General features: G+C 47.7%; 1 long non-coding RNA gene across 2 annotated transcripts; it reads left to right on the top strand.

The window, feature by feature from the left end:
• The first annotated feature begins 10,349 nt into the window (after window positions 1-10,349).
• Gm33926 lies at window positions 10,350-21,859 on the top strand. Of its 2 annotated transcripts, none has more exons than XR_001778167.2 (3): window positions 10,350-11,192; window positions 21,151-21,299; window positions 21,559-21,859. It is a non-coding gene; the product is annotated as a predicted gene, 33926 (long non-coding RNA). The 2 variants fall into 2 exon arrangements; XR_391560.4 differs by lacking the exon at window positions 10,350-11,192 and adding an exon at window positions 14,109-15,070.
• The last annotated feature ends 503 nt before the right edge of the window (window positions 21,860-22,362 follow it).

The raw sequence follows: 22,362 nt of genomic DNA, 5'->3' as shown, positions 1-22,362 counted from the left end.
ATGCAGAGGCCATGGAGGGGTGCTGCTTATTGGCTTGCTCCCCATTGCTTGCTCAGCTTGCTTTCCTATAAGACCTACCACCACCAGCCCAGGGACGGTACCACCCATAATGGATTGGGCTCTCCCCAATCAACCACTAATGAAGGATATGCCCTATAGGCCTGCCTACAGCCTGATCTTATGGAGGCATTTCTCAATTGAGGTTCCCTCTTCTCAGATGATTGTAGCTCGTGTCAAGTTGCCATAAAACTAGCCAGCACAACCCATTCCTTATCAACTTGACACACAAATACATCACTGTTAAGCCACAACCTTTCTTCTCTTTTTCATCCCCCCACCCCGATCACACACTAATAAAGACATTACAATATACAGCATTTTGCTTAAATTTAAATTAAACTTAAAAAGTACCAGAGCTTAACAAACTCAAACACTTTAAAAGTGATCTCTTTAAAACTATCCAGTTTTTTAAAGCCCAAAGCCTCTGTAAAACTCCAGGTTTTTTTTTTTTTTCCAAGTTTAAAAATCTATCAACTGTGAGTTTCTGTAAAATCAAAAATATTTCCTTATTTCAATAGGGAAGAAGCGTAATCTGAACCCAGGAAATTCAAACTCCAATAATGGAAACAACTCAATGTCCAATCACTGGGATTCACTCACGATCTTCTAGACTTGGATCGCTTCTCTGGCACCACCCTCTGCAGCACACACAGCTTGTTTTTCAGTCTCTGGCTAACCCACTGCATCTCTGTTGCTGCTCTTGGTGGTCATCTGTGCTTGGTGGTCATCCCACGGTACTAGCATTTCCAAAATGCTGGGACTTTCTTGCTGCAGTTGGATTGTACTTTCATCAATATCCTCTCCTGGGTGGGGACTCTAGTCCTAACACACAGTGCCAAGCCTCAGCTGCTGTTCATGCCCTCTTTCATGCCTTCAACACCAGTACCACCTCACTGACTCTTACACTACCAAGTCCAACTTCCAGCACAAGGTACAACCTTAACAACCTCTGGAACACAGCTTGCATATACTACCTTTGAGGAAATGCTTCCCAGAAGACTTCACCTCAATGGTGCTGGTCTCTTTTTAATCACAGATGATTTTTCAGGCCTAGCTGACCAGAATCCATTATTCCAGCAAAACAAAGGTTTTACTTTAGCAGTCCTGCTCTCTTGTCAATCGTGGCTGATTTTTTTTTTCTGCTCCAGCTGACCAGATAGACACTATAGATTCCTCATACAAATGGCCTCATACAAATGGTTCAAAGGGGATAGTTGCTTCACAAGTCAGGCCTCCATCATCTGCACTGTTCTCAACATTTGTATCCTCTAAGCTCCTACACAACATCCCACTGTGTTCTCAATACTCAGTGGCTTTTCTCATCCAAAGTTCCAAAGTCCTTCCACAGTCATCCTAAAAACATGGTCATGTCTGTCACATCAATACCCCATTCCTGGTACCAAGTTCTGTCCTGGTTACATTACTATTGCTGTGATGAACATCCTAATCAAAAGCAAGTAGGGAAGAAAGGGTTTCTTTTGTTCACACTTCCACATGCCAGTCCATCCTCAAGGTAGTCAGGGTAGAAACTCAGGGTAAAAACTCAAGGCAGAAACCTGGAGGCAGGAAATGATGCAGACACCATGGAGGGAGGGCTCCTTACAGACTTGATCTTTATGGCTCATAAGCCTGCTTTCTTATAGCAACTAGGACCACCAGCCTAGGAGGGGTATTGCCCACAGTAAACTGGGCTCTCCATTATCAATAAAGAAAATGCTCTACAGGTTTACCCACATACCAATCTGGTGGGGGCATTTTTTCTCACCCAAGCTCCCTCTTCCAAAATGACATCAGCTTGTGTCAAATTGACAGAAAACTAGCCAGCACAACAAATATCTATATTTGTCTCAAGATGGCAAAAACTAATTATGACAGGAGGCAAGACCATAGGCTGGGAATATGGCTTAGTCAGTTAAGTGCTTACCATGCAATCACAGGGACCTGAGTTCCATCCTCAGTACCCACATGAAAAGAGAGGCAGGCTGCTGTGTACCTTTCTCACCCCAGCAATGGAGAGGTAGAGACAGGTGGATCTGTGGAGCCCACTGCCATCCAGTCCAGCCTACTTGGTGAGTGCCAGGCCAATAAGAAACCCTGTCTCACAAAATGAAGTAGACCACAGTTGAGAAATGACACCTAGGGTTTTCCTATGACCTCCAAATATACACACATACACATCAAACACGCACTTGCACATACATATGCACCTCTACACATGAAAATGCTCACATGTGAACACAACACACACACACACACACACACACACACACACACACACACACTAGTGGCTTATTCAGAAGATAGAAGAGCTTTTTGCATTTTCTGGCATTTTGTATGCCTGGCTCCCATATCTTTTGAGGTTCCAATGTTAAATTAAATGTTTATTCCAAGACAACACCTAATTTCTTTTGATCAGTTTCAGAGTCTTTTTGAAGTAGGCTTCATGTCAAGCACAGGTGATAAAGATGTGTCTTTTTGAGATACATAGAAATAGATTTATACTCTCTGTGAACAGTCTTCCAGGGGTGGCTGGGAAGGGAAGGGACCAGTTCTCTCATATCCAGGGGAGATCTGGCTCTTATTATAACGCTCCATGTCTGCAAATATTAATTTTGTCTGTCAGTGTGTCTGAGCCAAGGGATGTCCATGAAATTGGCAAAACATTCTAGGTGTGACTGAGATTAGCATCTGAACCAGTAGCTCCAACCTCACCAACATGACAGCATCATCTAATGGTGACGGCCTTTGAGCAAAAAGCATGGTAAGGTGGGTTCCAATCTCGTTCATCCCTGAGCTGTAGTCCTTCAGCATAAGGCCTTCTCCCATCTTCTTACACCTTCCTGCACCCCTAGTGCTCAGTTTTCACCTCTGAAGGAGGCTTGCACCATTAGCTCCCCTGGTTCTCAGGCCTGTAGACTAGAAGTAAATCCTACCCAGCATTCCTGAGTGTCCACCTAGCAGATGGCAGACTGTGGTACATTCTGGCCTGCACAATCATATGAACCAGTTCTCATATTATGGCTTCCTTTAAAAAATATTTTAAAATCATATTTATCTATTTGGTTATTGTGTACTGGTAATCACGTAGACACATGCATGCACATGTCTTGGTGCATGTGTAGAAGGCAACCCCTGGGGAGTCAGTTTTCTTCTGGTACCAGGTGGTTCTGGGGGACGAAACTCAGGTCATCAGGATTGGCAGCAGGCACCCATGTCTTCTGTTCGTAGTTTTTCTAATCTATCTTCCATTGGTTCTGCATTAGCTTAAGGTGCTATAACAAGACACTACTGATTTGGACATATTAAAGAGCAGACATTCCTTTCAAGTCAACAGCAGATCTCGTCCTGGTAGGGACCAGCTTTCTGGCTTGAAGACAGCTACCTTCTCTTGCATCTTCATAGTGTGAAGAGAGAAAATCTAACCTTTCTCTTCTGACCGAACTGTGAGTTCCACCCTCATTTCCTCACTTGAAAACCTCCCAAAGGGACTGTCCATACCGTTACACGTGTGAATCTTTAGGAGACACAAGTGTACAGTCCATAGGCAAGGAAGGAGTTAAACTCCAAGGACATTTATCACAATAATTAAGCCCTATCAAAATTAAGCAGGCATCACTCTCCCTATGATAACTGGACCTTTCAATGTCAAGCCCAAGGACTCCTGCTCAGCTTCTGGGTGTAATTCATCTGTCGAGACAGCTCTGTATTAACCCACTAATCTATGTATGGCTAATGGCTCAGGACGGTACATTGACCTTGACTTTAGCTGAAGGTTTTCTTTGTGGCTGCCCTCCCAAATAAGTGCAGGGGCTGGAGGTGGGTGGCTTGGCACAGCCCTGGTTTCCCTCCACGACAGGACTCGGGGATAGAAAGCATTCCTTTTCTATCTTTTGGCGAGGATTTTACAATCCTGCCTTGGAGCCTCTCCAGGAGTCAGGCGACTCTGCATCCTTTGCAGCTACCACCCATAGGCCAGCCACTTCTGGCGTCATGTGCCCAGCAGCAGGAATGGACGCTGCCTCACAGAGGGGACCCCAAGAGGCCGGACCCCTGGTTGTTAGACCCAGGTTCAGACCCCTGGGAGACCCAAGGGAGGCCAGAAGCAACAGCTGGTTGTTTGGATTCACCTTCCTGTTTTGGGAAGGAGAGACACGGACATTGTTAGCTGCTAACCATGACTTTTGCCCCTTTCTGCCCCATAAATGGCCATGGGGCAAATGGTCCCTGATGGCTGTAGGCGCTTGAGGTTGCGAAGCATGCTGTGACCAGAGCCCAGAGGACCACCCTGGGCCTGGCATGAGTGGTCTCAAAGTAGGCTTTGCTTTTTATTAGAAGCCCCACATAAACCCCAAGTTTCCAGAGGCATTCATTAAGGGCCCCCTTTTCTTCTTTGTCTCCTTAGACACTAGACTAAAGAGCTACATTTTAAATGTTCACTTACTGATTTATGCCCTGCCAGCTTCCATGAGGGAGACAATAAAACCACAGGTAGAGTGTGGCCAGGCACACGTAACCAAGACAAAGGAGGGGAACAAAGGCGGAGAATCATGGCCAGCCTCAGGCTTTCAGGATAGCAGAATCTGAGATTTCATTCTCTGGGTATCTTTAAACTTCACCCAAGATGTAAAGGTTACTTCCTTTATTTCTGAACCACTCCTCTGCTGGTCCCATCTGAAAGGCAGCTCTGCTTTTGTGACTGAACAGGGAGGGCTGATTTCTGCTTACAGGAATTGTTCACTGCTGGGCTGGCTGGCACAGCGGCTGAGGATGAGGCTGGCTTCCTCGCTGCTGTCACTTGACAGCCTTCAGCACGACGCCTGTGCCCACAGAAAGCCTGGGAAGGATTGGATTTCTCAGCTGAGTCTGCACACTGGTGACACGCTGTCCGAGCTGGGCTCAGTCTGGCTTGCAGCGCTTCCTCATTCTCCTTATAGGAACAAAGGAAGAAACCCAGAGCGAGTTTGAGACCACTGCACCTGGCACTGTGGGACCCCGAGCCAGCAGAGGAAAGCAGAGTATACTCCCTGGAGGAGGCAGGCACAGGCCCAAGTCATGTCCGGAAGTAAAAGGGGAAGGGACAGGGGTGAAAAGTGCTGAGTGGGGGCTTTGTACCCTGTCTGTTAGGTTCCCTCTGGGGAAGAGGGTTAAGCTCCACCCCCACCCCTTTCTAATCTCTGAGTCTTGAAAACAAACCCAGGGAGCTGCAAAGTTGAGGTTGGGGGATGGCAAATTCAAGGCCAGCTTGGGCAACTAAGTGAAACCCGGTCTCAGAGAGTGGAAAAGAGGCTGTGGGTAGGGCTCACTGGTAAAGCACGTGTTTGGTATGGAGGATGGCCTCAGCTAAATCCTCAACACTGTAATAAACAAACAAGAAAACAAAACCAAAGAGGAACACAAAATTCCCTTTGGTTTCTGTCAATAAGTCATAAAGAAATTTGTCCTCAAAAGCTTCCATGGATGGACTGGGTGGGGTTCAGGGATAGAGAACCAGTCTTGAACAAAGGTCAAGACCTAAAGACACAGAGCACGGAGGTCAAACCATGGGACCCTTCATATATGAGGACAGTCATATATGACTCTGCTTCATATATGAGAACTTTTTCCAGTACATGTTTTCTTACTTACAATATGGGAAATGAAATCAAACTACAGAAATGAAAAGTCACACATGCAGATGATTACAAAAAAACATTTGTGTGTGTGTGTGTGTGTGTGTGTGTGTGTGTGTGTGTTCGTGTGTTCCTTCCCTTTCCTGGAGTGCTCACACCCCTTACCAAGGACAGCTGCCAGAAGCAAGCTTGCCTCTCCCCTCCCTCTCCAGCTCTACCCCTCCCTGGCAGCAGCTGATGCCCCTGCATAGGTCAGAGTTCCCTGGGGCAGCTGGTCCTGGTTGGGACCTGGGAGGCTCGCTCCCTGTGTGGAGAGCCCCAGGGCTGGAATGCCAGCTTGTGAAACCCCAGCCAGCTGACCTTTTGGGATGGTGAAGCCACCTGTGTCTTAGAGGCGGGGGATGGGGGTGGGCTGTGCAGAGAGAGCCAAGGGAGGTGCCAGCTGAATACAGCTCTGTCATTCACCCTGGCTTCTAAGCCACTTCCTTTCCAGGTTTCTCTTCTTCCCTTTCGCATCCTCAGCCCACACCCCACAGCCAGTGGCTAGATAATGAGAGCTGAAGCTCATCCTGTGTTCTACACGTGGGCTTCCCCAGTCTCTGCAGACCCCTCCCATCCTGCTGCTCCTCCATCCCTGAGACTTTCATCTTTCCATCTCAGCCCAGCTTATTGATGGCCTTAGGGCTCTCTGGCCTGCATGACACTCTATCTTCTTAGACTTCACCACTGCCTGGCATTCTATACACACACAGCTATAATATTCTATGTACTATCTAGAATTCAAGGGCCGAGGGGGGCAACTCTAGGCCTGATGCCAAGGGAACGCTCAGGAAGTGTTTGTTGGAAGAAGGCATGAGAAAACAACTCCAGAGAGATCAGGTAACTTGGCTCCATGCCACAGAGCTGGGGAGGAAGGGTGAGCACCCATTGCCTCTGGTTCCTGGGTACCCTGGTGTCTGAAACACCACCTCTGTGCCCCATTCACTGCTCAGACACCCCTCCCTGCCCTCACCTCCACAAGAAATAATCTACCATTGCTGTCAATCACCCCCTAACTCCCACCCAGGCAGTATCACCAAGAGGCATCAGGAAGATCAAGGGACCCCACTAGCCCAATGCATGTTTTTTCTTAACTGCTGAGGAAGAAGATGACCATGTCCCCCATGAGCCACAAGGGAGCCTCCTCCTGTGGGGTGCTTCTGAAACCATGCCTGGCGGCCCATTGAAGATGTGCAGGTGAGCCTGCTGTACCTGTCTTTAGATTTGGAATCTAGGTCACCCTTGGCTGTTCCTCCCTCCTCCCTTAGAAGATAAGCGAGATCTTTCTTAGGGTCTCCTAGCGAGGAGACAACAAGGGCAATGCCCACACCCTGCCTGGGCTGTCAGGAGCACTTCATTTTGGAGCCAATATAATTTATGAGATGCAAATGGATTTAGCATTTTAAAAAGGGGGGAGGACTTGGAAACGGAACAAAGTGCATTTTACACCCTATGCTGAGGCGTGTTTGGGGTTCCATTAATCATCTCAGACTAAAGAGATTTAATCTCCCGGCCAGCCAGGCTGGAGAGAGCCTGCACCTCTCGCCCAGCCCAGGAGGCCAGGCTCGGCACTTCGGGCACTGGATGCCGGCCTGCTCTCTCCGTGCAGGCTTCAGCTGCTGGTGCATCGCCCTTGCTTTCAGCTCTTGTCTGAGTCACACAGGAGATGAAATTACAGAGGTTTCTGCACGGGATGAATCAGTAAGAGCAGGATCAAGCCAAATATTTGGACAAGCCTTGCCCTGCAGGGCGAGGGAGCAGGCTGAAGACCCTGCAGCCAGCATGCACCCTGCCTGCCACAAGCTGGAAGATTGCTTTCTGACAAAGTGCTGCTGTGGGGCTGGCTGTGGCTGGCAAGGGAATTAGCTCAGATCCAGAAAGGCAGGCTGCAGTCAGATTTCCCAGCCAGAGCTGGGGGAAAGAGAGTGTGAGCAGCGTGTGCCTTGGAGCTGTGCTTCACTGTGTTACTAGGCAGAAGGGTCTTGACAGGGCGCAGTCTGCAGGCTGAGGAGCGTGGGCAGGGGAGGAGATGGCTGCCTTTGAGTCACAGTATCTGCCTTCTCTTTCTGGAAGTCTTCGGGTGGCAGGTATGGTACTCACTACCCTTCCTGACTAGACTTGGTGGAAGATAGTGGCTGTGAAACTGAAGCTGGGCAGCTCAGTTCATTGCTAAGACTTCACTACTGTGATGTCTCCCACCAGAGGCCCTTAATTGTTACCTTCCGAGCCTCAAAGTTACTTTTTGAGGCTGTTCAGAACAATAAAACCAGTAATAAAAACTGTTACCTTAAGTCTGTCTGGAATCCTTAAAACAAAACAGGTTTGGAACACTCTCAGGTTTATTAAGGATTTCTCTCCCGTGCAAACAAGCTTCCAGGTCCTCTTCACTGAGGAACACGAACCTCCAACATGAACCTCCTCTTGATGCAGGTGACATGTACTCGTGGACTATGTGACTAGACTTCCCCTACTTGATGCTTCTCCTGAAAACCTCGGAGACTTCCCATTTTCTCATCTTGCAAATGAATAAACAGTCTTGGGAGGTTATGCAATTCTCCAGGGTCACATGGCCAGCAAGGTATACAGCCAGAAACGTAAACCTAGGCAACCAGACACCAGCTGGTAGTCTGCCTCCGGGCACCTCTAACGTTATTTGAACCCAACAGCAAAATAACCAAGGAAACCAATTCAAGCAAAGCCTACAGTTTCCAGCCTTCAGTAAGTGTTCAGACCCAGAAGATGTCAGATTCAGTGATTGCCTTCAGGATCCTGGCCCATTCTCCAAGCTCAGAGAAGGTCTATAAGGGAGATGGTTTCCCCAGACACAATGTGGTCCTCAAGAATTAACCAGGCCGGGCATGGTGGTGTATGCCTTTAATCCCAGCACTTGGGAGGCAGAGGCAGGCAGATTTCTGGGTTCAAGGCCAGCCTGGTCTACAGAGTGAGTTCCAGGACAGCCAGGGCTATACAGAGAAATCCTGTCTTGAAAAACCAAAAAAAAAAAAAAAAAGTATTAACCAGATCCTAACCTGTCTAGGGCAGCCTAGTTCTCCAAAGACAAGACTCAACAAAGATCTTACCTGGCGTCCTCTGGGACAGAAAGATTGCTGAGCCTGCATTACAGAGTAGAGAAGTCTGTTCTGGAGACAGAGAACCTGGGCTTGAAACTTGGTTTTAGACGACATCATCATCATCTATGAGATCAACCTCAACCTTCTTTGTTGCAGGAAGCTACAACTCCATAGGGGGGGGGGGGCGGGGGGAGAGGGGTGAGACATCTGTATATAATTGTCACAGACTGTGTGGGATCTTCTTGCAGCATGGTGCCTGGGCCTCACTGGTGGACATTTGTGATAGGGTGGAGAGTGACTTGACGGCTGTTTGGAGACAGCTTGGTTTAGATGTCTAGTGGTTGGTACCGGGTATTCAACTGTCACCACAGCTATCCAGGTAGTATATATGTATGGCCTCCCTGTGTGGCCTGGGCATCCTCACAGCATGGATGTCTCTAGGCAGTCAAAGTTGTTAAATAATAATTATATTTGTTGTTTAGGGTTGCTAAACAAAGCATCATAAACCGGGTGGCTTACAACCATAGAATGAGGTGTCTCATAGTCACCGGGCTGATGATATCCTTGCATCACTGCTTAGAAGGAGATGAAAACTCCCAGACACACTGTGAACTGTAGCACAATGAAAAGGAAACACTTTCACACATGGACTTACTAAGATTTGGGGTTTACTTGTTACTACAGCAAAGTCTATCCTATCCTGACTATAACAATTATTCCGCACCAGTTTCCACTGAGATATATAACGTTCAGCCTTAGCTACCAACACTCTTTCTACTGGTATTTGTCGAAACCACAAAGCTGAACACCTGCCATCGTCTGTGTCTATAGAACTGAGCATACCTGCCAACATCTGTATCTATGAGGCTGAGCATGCCTGCCAACGTCTGTATCTATGAGGCTGCGCATACCCTCGTGTAGCTGCCAGCTTGCACAGCCCATCTGGCGACTGGTGATGTGTCTCCTTGTCATGTGATGAACCACTACCTTGGCACACTGCCTGCCATGTTCTACGTATGCCATGTTCCTCTCAGGAGAACAGGTGGTGTGGGCTCTCCTCCCAGGATCTGTGGGATTCTGGGAGACTCTGTCTAGGCTTCCTCTTTCTGCTTAATTGGCACCCATGTCTCCTTTCAACTGCTTCCCTATCAAGAACCCGTTGAACGTTTCCCTCAACTTTAGGTTCCCCAAGCTCATCTGGAGGGTTCTTTCATTTCCCTAGAACCTGACCCATTTTGGCTAGACAGAGAATAACAGGCTTCTGCCTGTCATCCCTTTCCCCCCAGTCTCGGCAAGCTGGGTCTGTCGGCGTGACACTCCATCCTCTTCCCAGTTTGCTCTTGGGGAAACAAAGCTTACGCCCCAGTTTATTTCTCTCTGAAATCCAGTAAATCTTTTTTTTTTCCTCTTTGGTTCTCAAAAAGTCCCATTCTTACACAGAAAAAAAAATCTAGATTCATAAGATTACTTTTTTCTTCTATGTTTTAAAACCAATTTTGAAAATCCAAAGTCAAAAGGTGGAGTCATTAGTCTATGTTTGTAATTTGCATCTTATCCTTTGCAGGGAAAGGAGACTTTTGGAAGCATCGGGGCAATAAGGGAAGTTTGGAAGGGGTGGATGGAGAATCTTGAACATTTCTTTCTGGGTATGATTATGCAGAAAAGTAGAGAACACCTGCTCCATGCTGGGGTGGTTCGCTTCTCTCCCTACTCACGGCATTCCTACAAAGGACATGGGACATGGGATAGATGCCGTGCCTTGCCCAGAATCAATAGCAATGCCTAGGCCTGGTGACAGTGGTCGCTCTCCAGGGCATGCATCAACACAGGCAACTGCATGGAGCCAATGCAAACTGCAGAGAGTTTGAGGAGTGAATCAGAGTGTTTGTGCTGCATATTCAAAAGGAAGGGTAATCGCCTAAGAGAGTAGCCAGTGTTCTGTTCTGGCCTGCATCCCTGCATCCTGGGCTCCGAAACAAACCAGCCAATAAGCAAATGAAGAAACACAGAGTGGGTATGTTCTTTCACAAACAGGGAACGTGGGTCCGATTAAGTACTAGCAGAATCCAGCAAATGTGGCTACTACAAAGGCAAGCTGTCAGCCTGTGGGTGAGACCACCATGATGTCCGAAGTATCACCCATCTGAGGTGTCTGAAGAGTTGCCTCTGTGTGGCTTCCCAGAAATCCTCATGCCTCCCAGCTCAGTATTCTTTTAGTAGCTGGTGTGAGAACTGCTCAAGGCAAGACTGACTTCGTTGGGGAAAATACATTTTTAAGCAAATGAGAACAAGAAGAGAGACCGAAGGGTGTGTGCAAATCACACGAGACGATTGCTTCAGAATTTCCCAATGGAGAAAAGCCAGCCTCCAGTGGAGACTCAAGGCTCTCGTCAGAGGTGCAAATGAAAGCAGGGTAAGCCATGGGCGCTTTGGGGAGGAGGCTTTTGCTGAGTGAAAACAGTGTGCACTGTCCAATGGCTTTCACCCGGCACCATTAAAGCCTCGATGCGTCACACAATGCCTGGGTATGGTGGGGTTCTTGTGGTCATACTGAAGATTGCAGGACTTAAGATTCCTGCTTAGATGAAGTGGAAATGGTCAAATGTGTGGGAGATTAGCACCTGGAACCCACTGACCGCTAAAAAAGTATTGAATCTGAAGGTGCTCTGCATTGGAGGAGAGAGTTAGAGCACAAGAGACTTCATCAGAGTCTAGATGAATGGAATTGAACACTAGTTCCCCGGGACAGCATCTAACCCTAGTAGAGCATTGCGGCAAGTTTGCATAGAGGATGTCATTCTTCCAGGCTATACCTGTAGCCAGCATTGCCAATAGATTGTCGCAGTCCTTCTCACTGAAGCCAGACTCCGAATACTTCTTAACAATGTTATCTGGGTAGTCACAACCAATGCTTATTATTAATATTAACCCAATGCTTGCCTTCACTAGCCTGTAATGGACAGACCACTCATGAACTAGATATGGCCTGGTGATAATGATATTTTGTTTGTTTTGTGTTTTCCTAACAGCAAGGTTTAAAAGGATTTGACATTTTAAAATTGGGAATGTTAAATAAATATCCAGATGCCCAGCATCTCTTGAAATGTTGGAGTGAGGTCATGATTGTGTCCTATGTAGCCCTTGCAGGCATCTGGAGTTGCTTCCCATAACTGCCTTCCTGCCTGAGGCAACTGAATACAACAGGAGCTCCCTGAAGTCTGCCTGAGTTAGGATCCCACCTCTACCACATATGTGTCATGTGGCTTTGAAAGTGCCCTGTGTCTCTTTCCCCTTCTCCTCTGTACACAGGGGATAAAATTGAACTTACTTCCTAAGCAGATGCAAAGGTTATATTAATTAGAACAGGGCCTCCTCACACAGGATTCAGTAAGGCAGGTAGAGCTAGCAATGACTGTTCCCATAAACCTTCAAGACACTCTAGAATGATGTTGTAAGTCCTGCCTCACTGGTAAAGGATGGAGGCACGGAAGGGGCAGGCAGTAACTCTCAGGATCTAGACAGGCCCAGGCACTGCATAGTTTTTGCTGGGTGAGTGTTGCTACACCTCACCCTAGAACTTAAAAGCAGACAGTGGACTCCTGTGAGCAGCCCCACCTCATGCGTGTCAGGTGAAGGCACAAAGCTGCTCTCAAGGGAAGGAAAGAAAACTCTTGTGTGACCGTACCGTTCCGAGAATTTAAAATATGAAGCTAGTTAGAGTAGCAGGGTTTGCCTGGTGTGCACATTTAAGGTTAGAGGGACCAAGGCCTCTCTAATGATAATCTCTCTTCCTATCTCTGCCTCTCACTATCCCTGTCTCTATTTTTCTCTCCCTCCTCCCTTTCTCTCTCTCTCTCTTCCTGTCTCTCTCTCTCCCTCTCTCCTTTTCTGTCTCTCTCAGTCTCTATCTCTCTTCATGACTCTCTCTCTGTCTTTCTCTTCCTGTCTCTGACTGTCTCTCTCCCTGCCTCTCTCTGTCTCTCTTCTTGTCTCTGTCTGTCTGTTTCTCTCTCTTCCTGTCTTTGTCTCTGTCTCTCTCTTTCTCTCTGTCTCCGTCACTCTCCTCCACCCCCACACTCTCAGGAATTCTAGGCTGGCTTTAGATTCACTCTGTGGCCAAGTATGCTCTTGGACTTTGGACCCTTTAGTCCTCTCCCAAGGGCCAAGATCACAGATATGCACACCACACAGACGTATGCAGTGCTTGGAGTCAAACCCAGGCCTTCATGTGTGCTACACAAGCACCACACTGAGGTGCACCCATGAGCCTCAAATGCCAACCTTTAAAGGGGTAAATCCTTAAAAACCGGTGTATAAGTTACTTGTTGCTGTAACCAAATTCCTGGCAAGAAGAACCTGGAAGAAGGCTCCATTTTGCTGATAGTTTTAAGAGGAGACTTCATCTATCGCCTCAAGGGAGGCAGAGCAGCAGGCCTGTGAGGTATCTGGTCACATAACCTCTGCCATCAGGAAACAGAGAGAGGTCAGAAGTGGGCCTTCCTTCCCCCCCTCCCCCAGGCTCCTAGGGATCTGCTTCCCCCTGCTAGGCCTTATCTCAAGGCTTGTGCCCTGTGAGGATGGAGTGTTCAAACAAATAAGACTCTGGAGGACATTGTACCTTCAAAGCAAAACAGGAAAAAAAAAAGTAAAAATAAACAAGTAAAAGACCCCCACCCCACCCCCTGCTTTCGGGATCACAAACACCGCCCATTTCCTCCTTACTCTCCGGTTCCCTTACAGCTTCCTCGCCTTCCTAGAGACACAGACTGGCCATATTCATGTTGAACTCTCTCTTGACCTATAAAGCAGCCTGTCTGAGGCCCCAACCCCCATCCAGGAGTAGCCAACTGTCCCTATGTGATTCCTGACTCTCCTAGGAATTCCATTTCTGGGACCCAGAGTATCCACATTGGCCCTGAGACCACAGCTGAACTTGTTGGAGGGGACATACCAGGGCAGAGACATGTGGTTGGTGGCAGAGGGTCAAACAGTGGGCGGGGCCCTGGATGGACAGGAGGGTCATAGAAAGGAAGGAATTTTGGTGGAAATGGGGCAAATATCCCTGCCTCAGGGACCCGAGCCTACCTACATTGGAATCGTGGGCATTGCTTGTCTCTCCTTTATAGAAGCAAAGGCGTCCCTTGTCAAAACTTGGTTACCAGGTCACCAGTTTCCTCTCCAGCACTTCCCGACACTTAGAAGATTTTTCAAGGATGGGGGTGTGGCTTGGAGACACCAGAGTTGAAGACTTTGTCCAAATCCCTCCTCCCAGAACAGGCTCCAAGGCCATCTCTGAGCCATGAGAATATAGGAAGGCTGGGATCGAAGAAGTGGCGGGCAGCAGCTAAGTCCATGGAGAAGGGGAGAGGCCAAGGGCTCCAGGAGGGAAGGATTTGGGGAAAGAGAGGCTCTATTTTGTCTTTGCCATCTTGTCCTTTCTGCTATGAGGGCAGGAGGAAAGGAAAAGAGGGGCCGACAGGAGTGTCACAGGGTCCAGGAGCATGCTGGTGCCTGAGATTTCTGGGATATGTGAGTGAAGAAGACCCCACCTCTGACTTAATCTCTGCCTGTTGAACTGTACTGCTTCCCACTCTACAGTAATCCCGTCCTGGACCATGTGAGCCTCCAACCTCCGCCACCCTGCTGAAGGCCAGAGGAAAGTGGAGAGACACACCATGAGGAAGGGGAGCCAGAGAAGACAAGATATGAGGACTTAAACTAGCCATATCTGGCCCTGCCTTTGAGGAGGCCCAGCTAGTCAAGGTCAGAGAAACGTTGGGAACACAGCCCTGCAGCCTATAGATGCTCTGAGCTCTTCTGGCACGGTTCCCAGGTGCTGCAGGGGCTGGTTTCCTTAGATTGGCAGCAGACACCCAGCCCAAGCCCCCGGGACCTGGCAGCGTGATTGATGTGCTCTGTGGTCACCTAGGTAACCACAGACCTGCCCTCATCCTCTGTCCTCTGCCATTGATGGCAAGAGGGGGTACATGATGTCCAAACACTTTTCCAGGAGCAGGAAAAAGTGGGTAATCTGGATAAAGGAGAGGTGGGACATGGACTGAGCAGACTGGAGGTGAGTGGCTTTCCAAGGCCCTGGGCGGGCCTGTCGGCAGTCACTACATGTGCGTGTGGCACGATGCCCAGGGAAGAAAGCTGAAGGAGTTTCCTCCACAGAGTTGCTACTACTGCTTCTGGGCCCCACCCAGATCTGAACCAAACAGCTCCCGGAGCCAAGGAAAGCTTGCTGGCACTGATTCCCACGGAGAACAAGAAGAAGTTTCTTGGGCCTAGGTATTAGTAGTGGGTATAAATTTATAAGACCCAGATAGGCAGCAACGTAACCTTCCTCAGTTTCTAAGTAAACTTCATTGGCTGAAGAATCTTGTTTTGACCCTCTGTCAAACTAGGAGGATGGGGTCACACTGAAGTTACAAGTTTTACCACTTGTAAACTCAGTCTTTAAAAATCTCCTGTCTCTCCATAGAGCATAGCAGTGACCGTCTGGGAAAGGGACTGGGTGCTCCTCAGGATGTGACACACTGGGATGTGGCACACTGGCCTTCCTTCAATGGTGGTGTGTCGGGCAAGCACCTTGCCTTCTGGGATTCCCAACCTAGCCTTCCTCCTCCAGTTACAGGGCTACATAGTCTATACATTCAACCTTAACTCCTTTACCTTACCCCTTTCGGATCCCCTAGAATCCACATTTTAAAAAGCCAGGTACGGTGGCATACACTTATAACTGTAATGCTGGAGTGGCAAGCCCAGACCAATTCATGCAGGGGCCTTGCTAATGTCCCAAAAGAAATTATACATGGTGGTGGGGGGGGTCTGATTCCTTGAAGATAATAAGACCCTGATCCTGGAACCTTTGCACATATTTCAAAGAGAACATTGAAGCTGTGGTTGAGCTAAGAGTCTTCAAGCACAGAGACTGTCTTGGGCTATATTGGTGGCCGTGTACAGAAGGCAGCTCCATATCCCTGCCTCTCTATAGGTCTCAACAAGTTTCCATGTGTGCTGAACATTTGGGATAATGTTCAAGCCTACAGAGAGCAGAAGTAAGTTCACTTTTTCCCCCCTGCTGGATATTAGGGTAGGTCCTAAGTGCCTCAATTCACAAGGGATGGATCTGAGTTGGGGCAGGCTACAGGTTTGCACAGACTTTCCCTTGCCTATTTCTAGTCTTCAATGGGACTTTGCCAAGAACTTTACTGGAAGCCAAGCAAACTTCTGCCTTGTTAGCCCAGAGAGGGCTCTTCTTTATCTCTCATTTTAGTTTGTCCAGTTCCCCCTACCCACAGCTGCATCCCTCCAGGGTCTTTGCAAATAAGATTTTCCTGATGCATTTGTCTTTTCTTGCTGCAGGACTGAATTGCATGCAGCTGCCTTCTACTTCTTAATCTTTTTTTTTTTTAATCTTACATGAGTGCTCTATTTGCACGTGTGCCTGCATGACAGAAGAAGGCATCACATCCCTTTATAGATGGTTGTGGGCCACCATGTAGGTGCTAGGAATTGAACTCAGGACCTCTGGAAAAGAAAGCCAGTGCTCTCAACCACTGAGCCATCTCTCCAGCCCTATCTTCTACTTCTTACTGGGAGTGAATGTCCTTTCCCCTGCCTTTCAATCAACAACAGGTGGAAACACCAAAGGATAGCAACAAAATGGGCAGTAGGAGAGAGGGGGGGAGAGACTTTATTTTGGGTCTCCCAGCAGGTCCAATAAAGCATCCTCCCTCGCATTCTAACAAAGGTAAAGCTGCCCCCTCCTTCAGGGACAAGTGTCCTCTCCAGGTCTGGACAAGGTCAAGGTGACAACATAGTCAGGTTCTGAGAAGGATCCTTTTCTGGGTTACTAGTGTCCCACTGTATAACCACATGATAGAAAGGGGGTAAGGCAACCCATGGGGTCTGCTTTAACATGAGGATTTAACCCTCATGGTCTCCTGTCCTGGTTAGGATTTTGTCAGCTTGACACCAGCTAGAGTCACCTGGGAAGAAGGAACCTCAGCTAAGAAAATGCCTCCCTCCGATGAGCCTGTGGGGCATTTTCTTGATAATGATTGGTGGGGGATCCTCAACTCAGCTCGCCAGGGATGGGGAGTGGCAACTGTAGGGAGGAGGGTGGTCCTGGGAGGCCTAAGAAAGGCAGCTGAGAAAACTATGAGGAGCAAGCTAGTAAGCAGCAGTCCACCATGATCTCTGCGTCCGTTGCTGCCTCCAGTTCCCTTGAATTCCTGCCTGGTTTTCTGCAGTAATGGACGGCTGCTGGGATGTGTAAGCAAGGTATCTCCTTTCCTCCCCAAGTCATCTTGGTCATGGTAATTAACACAGTAAGAGAAGCGTAACTAAGACACTCCCCAAAGTCCAGAGTAAGTGACACTGCCATTGACATTAGGATCTCAATGTATGAATTAAAGGGTAGGATGCAGCATCCAGTAAGATTAATTAATTAATTAAGAATATGTAGTGGTCCTCTAATAGAGGCATTTCATGGAGGGCTTTCTCAGCTTCAGCTACACCCCCCCCCCCCGCAATTAAAAAAGACAAGGGACAGGATAGTTGTATCTATTGTTTCTACTTTCAGAGTAGCCAATCAAAAGCGATCCCATCGGGGAGGAGGGGTTCCGAATGAGAACAGGAGGATAGTCCCACCGTGGGGAATCTGGAGGGATTTTAGCTGGAGACCGTGGGAATGAGAGAGCTGGGTAGAAGTGAAGGAGAGCAGGGCCAGAAATGAATATGGGCGGAGCATCAAAGAGATTGAGAGCAAGGTAGCACTGCGAAGACTGACAGGGTCAGGAGCAGAGCTGGAAGGCGCCGTGCCAGGAGATAGGTCTTGAGATTTTAATCCTTGACCACATAGCAATGGCTTGGGTACATCTTTCAGAAACTTAGCTGTCCCTCAGTCCCTATCAGCAACTGTGGGCATCTCTTCCCATCTTTAAGGAAGAAGGGCATGACTTCCGGGTCTCCCGTTGAAACCCTGCCTACTCTCATCATTCCACTTTGTCTCCACCCTACATTTGATATCACTACATGATTCTCCTGTGACAACTGATATTGACCCAGGAAGGAGGGGAAGTCCAGGGCCAACAGTTTCTGAGACGATACAGGCTGGCCAAGGCAACCTACCAATACGGTGAGCCTAAGGGAGGGTCAGGCCATATTCCAAGCTTTTAAGTCCAGAGACAGGCTTGGGGATTGGGCTATACAGGGGGTCAGAGGAGGGATGGGTTAGGTTGCTATTAGCCTACGTATGATCCCCTACCACAGCATCCCCTTCAGCATGCTGGATCACAGATGTAGCCCCCAGGCCTTGCTGCCCTCAGAGCATGAGGAATCAGCTTCCCCAGAGCTAGGAAACTACCCTGGACTCGTGGCTAGGTCTGGGAGACATCACCATTGGTTAGTATGTCTCATCCTGTTCCTGGCCTACATTTTCCCGTGGAAAATAACCTCCCTCCTTCCCCAGGGGTCCTTTGTCTACCACTTCTTTTTTTTAAAAATATAATACTTTTATTAATTCTTTGAGAATTTTATGCATGCATACAAATGTTTTTTTAATCATATTCACATCCTATTCTTCCCTACCAAGGGAATACCCTTAAAGAAATTAATTCTTCCTTTTACAATAGCCACCAACTATCAATAAGTCCCCTTCCCCTTCCATGGTTTCACTTTTTAACCTTTACCCTACTCACTCTTTTACTATTAGCCCAGGAATACCATGAACTAGACACAAGAAATGCCAACTTCTAGGGCTGGTTCTGGAAAGTTTGTCTACCAGCCATCAGCCTGACCTCTGACCTCAGGTGTCAGGGCTTCACTCCACTGGCCTTTTTTAAGGCTATCTTTTCTCAGGAGTAGGCCTTACTCATGCTATTCATAGGTGGAACCAGTCCAGATAAGATGCTTTCAGGAATTTTAAGGACCTGGACTGGACTCTAGGACAGCCTTTGGTGCCCTCAGGATGCCATGCTGCATAGATGGGACAAGGATGCTACCTGCCACCCAAATGAGGTCCAGAAGAGCAATCTGAAGGAGGGCCAGAAGGCCCAACCTCACTGAGGCCATATGCAGAGATGGAGGCTTGGCTTCATAGACTTCCGGCTTCTCTGATGGTGGGCAGCTATTTGTCTGGTCAGCGTGATGTTAGGAAGTATTTGGAAAGTAGGATTTTCAGAATGGCTCCAGTACATCAGGCAAGGGCTCAAAACCATTGCAATTTGGAAACTGATGCTGGATGCATTGTCCTGGCCCACACGCCCTGTGCACGGGCCCTGCAGAAAGAGTAGCTCCTTGAGGACCACATACACAAAGGGACTTTCCACACAGACTGTCAGGCTGGAGCAGGAAGCCCAGAAGCTACCTGGCTTTGGCAGAAGAAACTTAGGAGGGAGTGAGCATCTCTTCAAAATTATGCAAGCCCCACCCAAGCAGAGGCTCTTTCTGGGGACCAGGTGAGTCCTTCGTCCAAGCAACAAGGGCAAGGGTGGCTGTTAGATAGAATTGAGAAATGGAGAGGTCACTGGGAAGAGGAAGATGGGCTGATGAGAGAGAGAAAGAGAGAGAGAGAGAGAGAGAGAGAGAGAGCTGCATTTGTAATTGAAACCAGAGAGGGAGCTGCATTATTTATGAAATGGCCAAGCACAGAGTTAACAAGGAAGGAGGAGGTCTTTAGAGGGGAAAGTGGTTTCAAAACATCCGTATTTTGCTGAAAAAAAAAGATGCACACACAACTTACGATTGAGAGCGTGCTGAGGTTTAGAACCGGAGATGACTCTTGAGCAGTGAGAAACCATGGGCGGGAAGACAAGGGCCTGCCAGGGGTGGGCAGAGCGATAGAACAGAGGGGTAGGCCTTCCTGAAGGCTGCATGCTCGAAGAAATTGAGCCAGGAAGAAATTAGCCAATAAGAAATTGAGCCAAATCTCTAAGCTTTTATTTCATATTTCCTTTTTTTTTTTTTTTTTTCCCTTTTCATGACAGGGCTTCTCTGTATAGCTCTGGATGTTCTGGAACTCACTTGATAGCCCAGTCTGGCCTTGAACTTAGAGTTCCATCTACCTCTGGCTCCTGAGTGCTGGAATTAAAGGCGTGCACCACCACCACCTGGCGATATTCACTTTTAGAAATAAAGATTAGTATAATTTATTTACAAGAAAATGCATAGCTCTACCATGGTCTGTTTAATGGAGTTGGCAATTGCATGTGTTGGTGCAACTCCCCCTGGGAACAAGGTTCAGGATATATTCATGCTGGAACATCCCCTCCTGCATCAACTACTTTTGAACTTGTATCACTAAAGCCCCCTCTTGCTTGTTCTAGGCCTACAGAAGTGGCATCCTACCGTGTGTGTGTGTGTGTGTGTGTGTGTGTGTGGTATGTGTGGTGTGTGTGGTGTGTGTGTGTGTGTGTGGTATGTGTGGTGTGTGTGGTGTGTGTGTGTGTGTGTGAGTGTGAGTGTGTGTGTTATGTGTGGTGTGTGTGAGTGTGTGTGTGTGTGTGTGAGTGTGAGTGTGTTTGTCTTTTACTCTGGATTCTCCACTCAGTGCTGTTTTAGAGACCTCATCTGTGTGTTGGATAGAGCGATGAGCCTTGGCAGTGCTGAGTAGCATTTTGCTTTTAGTCAAGCCCTTTTAGCAAGCTTGCTTGCTTCATTGTCAAGCCTTTGGGTGTATGCTAGTCAGGGTTTCTATTGCTGAGATCATAGCACCATGGCCAAAAGCATCGTGGAAAGAAAGGGTTTCTCTCAGCTTACAGGTCACACTCTGTCACTGAGGGAACTGATACAGAGACAGACCACGGAGTGAAGCATCTTGGCTTTTTCCACGGCTTACTCAAACTGCTTCCTCTCTCTCTCTCTCTCTCTCTCTCTCTCTCTCTCTCTCTCTCTCTCTCCCTCCCTCCCTCCCTCCCTCCCTCCCTCCCTCCCTCCTTTCTTTCTTTCTTTTCTTTCTTTCTTTCTTTTCCAAGACAGGGTTTCTCTGTATAGCCCTGGCTGTCCTGGAACTCACTTTGTAGACCAGGCTGGCCTCGAACTCAGAAATCCGCCTGCCTCTGCCTCCCAAGTGCTGGGATTAAAGGTGTGCACCACCACGCCTGGCTCAAACTGCTTTCTTATAGAACCCAGAACCACTCACTCTTGACACCCACGGAGAGCTGGGCCCTCTTATGTCAATCATCAATCATGAAAATGCCCCATAGGCTTGCCCACAGGCCGGGCTGGTAGGGGCATTTTCTCACTTGAGGTTCCTCTTCTTAAATGACTCTAGCTTGTGTCAAATTGACAAAGGGGGGAAAATCTAAGAAAGACAGCATCTGATTCTTAGTATGATCCCTATAAACATTCTCTTTTATTTTTAGATTTTATCTATTATTAGCGTGTGAGTCCACCCACATGCAAATATGCGCACCTGGGAGCACTGTGGTCCGTATTTGGCAGGCTGAGGACAACTGCTGCGAAGTTCTCAACCCTCAGTACAGAATTCAGGGACGTGGACCCACGTCGTCAGGTTTGTGTGGCAAGTAATTTTTTTCACCAATTTATCTCTAGATTAAAAAAAATTAATCCTTTATGTATTTTTATGCTAGGTACACTTTTGTACACACACACACACACACACAAACCTGTGTAGGCGTAAACTTCCATTTCTTGAGAGTTGGTGACTAAGAGTAGAATGGTGGGGTCAGGTGGTCACCACGTGCTTGGTCGGAGCAGTTCAATAGCTCTTTACAATGAAGCCAAGTGACATACTCCCTTTGGTTTCTCAGCCGGCTCCACAGGCTGTTGGACGATCACGGTTCTCGGCCATCTCCACACGCTGCCTTGCCATCATGGTTCTCGGTCATCTCCACACGCTATCTGGCAATCACGGTTCTCAGCCATCGGCACAGGCTGTCCGGGATCACCGTATTACACGTGAACCGCGTTTTATCATCGCTTTAGTTTACAATTCTCTAGTAAGGATGGACATCATAAACACTTCTCATGAGCTTAGTAGCCAGCCCATGCATCTTCTTTGTGAAATGCCTATTGACTTCTCTTTTCCATTAAAAACAAAAATCAAGACTATTCTCATTTTTGCTGTTATTGATTTGTAAGAATTTTTATATATTGTGGATTCACCAGAGGGATGTTTTTATTTTATTTTTTTAAAGTTTTCTTAATTATATGCAACAATGAGTTTCATTGTGACACATTCATATGTCTATATAATGTATTTTGATTATATTGGCCACTCCATTTCCTTCTTAGTCCTCTCCTACTGACCTGTACCGCCCTTTAACTAGGCTCCTCCTACTTTCCTGTAGGAGGAGGGCGGTGAAGCAATGAATTTACTTGGGTTAGCTGGAGAAGCATGGCTGAAGCACAGGAGTATAGACACTTTTCCAGTGACCACACACTGAAGAAAATGTGCCCCACCCTCACCTCAAAAGACTGTTGAAAGTAAAGTGACAGTCACTAATCTTGCTACCACTGACCCTTAAGCTGACACATGGTTACCTCTCCCTTGCTATTTCATATCATCACTCTTTAGGTGGTGTGCTAAGTTTCAAATGCACAGTGACCCGAAT

Source organism: Mus musculus, chromosome 7 (assembly GCF_000001635.26).
Source record: "Mus musculus strain C57BL/6J chromosome 7, GRCm38.p6 C57BL/6J".
Lineage (NCBI taxonomy): Eukaryota > Metazoa > Chordata > Mammalia > Rodentia > Muridae > Mus > Mus musculus.
The sequence above is the reverse complement of the archived record's forward strand: the minus strand, read 5'-3'. Positions and strand labels throughout refer to the sequence as shown.